Below are 1625 nucleotides of genomic sequence, written 5' to 3' on the forward strand. Positions count from 1 at the left end.
CCAGTGCATTTTGGTAAAAATGCATTCCAACAATGGCTTTTATGTCATGTCGCTTAGCAAGAAAAATGTAACCTAATATTATTATTAGTCTATGTACTGAAAATATAAAATAAAATGCATGAACTACAAGGATGTTTTTTTTAACGCAATGAAAGATAAAACCTTTATTAGTAACTATCGAAAGTTATTAGGGTGATATATTTTATATGACTATGTGATAAATAATTATAGATGCCACTATACGTCAGGTTATCTGACCTATACAAAAGCCAGTGTGGTTTACGTCACGTCACCCGTGATTTTAAAATTGAATCGTTTCTGAATTGAGGTATTTTATGTTATATCACCAACGTTTTTAATAAAAAACAAACCTCTTTAATCAACGGAGACTCTAAATTAAGAAATCAACAAATATTTTTCCAGTCAAGAGTAAGAAAAACAAAAACCTTAAACATTGAAAGTATTCAGACCTTTAAACCTTACATTATAGTACCTATGCACAGGGTTTTGCCTGTTGTGCTAGCTTAATTGAATGAGTGCAATGATATGTTTGAAACCATATATTTAGTTAAAGTGTACATATCGAAAACAAGTAAATATTCTGCTGAGTCTGGCATTTAATGGATGATTGTGTAATATTATTGGTTAAATTAAGGCATTGTTGCTCTTTCTACTTCTGTGTTTAGTAGTACAATATCTTGGTATAATAATGAGTGATGCTTCATAAATAAATAGCTGTTTATGAGTGTTTTCTTTTGTTTAATATTTATGTCAATTATTTTGGATATATTTTTAAACAGTAACTTTTCCAAGACTGATGATAATAATAATAAAATGCCAAGAATGACTAATTTTTTGAAAATGAATTTGTTGTCTAAAAGGACTTTGACGGTGTTAATGTGTGTGTGGTAGGGGGGGGTAAAAATAAAAAAGTGGGTTATAATATTGAAAAAATTAAAATTATGAGGTGTGGTAACTTCTAAGAGACGTGTTCCTTGTGCTAAAATTATACTTAGTCTGAGAAATTAAAGCTACGAGTAGGGACCTCAGGTTTTGTATCGTTTTCTCTCTACGCTATTAAACAATCAGAGATCTATCGATTAATGTGAAAAGCAATCTTAAGAAGTTAGACATCCTACTAACGTTCCGGATTGTCTTCTTTCTGGAGTATTAAAGAACCAAAGATGTATTGATTGATGTGAGGGCCGGTGTTATGGAGTTAGACAATCCTATTAACGTTCCGGATTGTCTTCTTTCTGGAGTATTAAAGAACCAAAGATGTATTGATTGATGTGAGGGCCGGTGTTATGGAGTTAGACAATCTATTAACGTTCCGGATTGCTTTATCTGTGTAGCATTAAAGAACCAAAGAGGTGTTGATTAATGAGGGTAACGATGTTAGGGAATTAGACAATCTACCAAAAGATGACTTGTTTTGGTGGTGGATAGATTCAGCCCAGTTGTTTACTTACCTACTACAGCATTTCGTTTCAGTCACAGTTGGTATTACTGTTTGTCTGATCATACGGTGCATGCAGTTAGTTTGAATTATTTAAACATGTGTTATAAATATATACGAACGTGAAGGATCACGTTTAATTTTTGTTAAAGCACATAAACTTTCA

Source organism: Limulus polyphemus, unplaced genomic scaffold, assembly GCF_000517525.1.
Source record: "Limulus polyphemus unplaced genomic scaffold, Limulus_polyphemus-2.1.2 Scaffold0, whole genome shotgun sequence".
Lineage (NCBI taxonomy): Eukaryota > Metazoa > Arthropoda > Merostomata > Xiphosura > Limulidae > Limulus > Limulus polyphemus.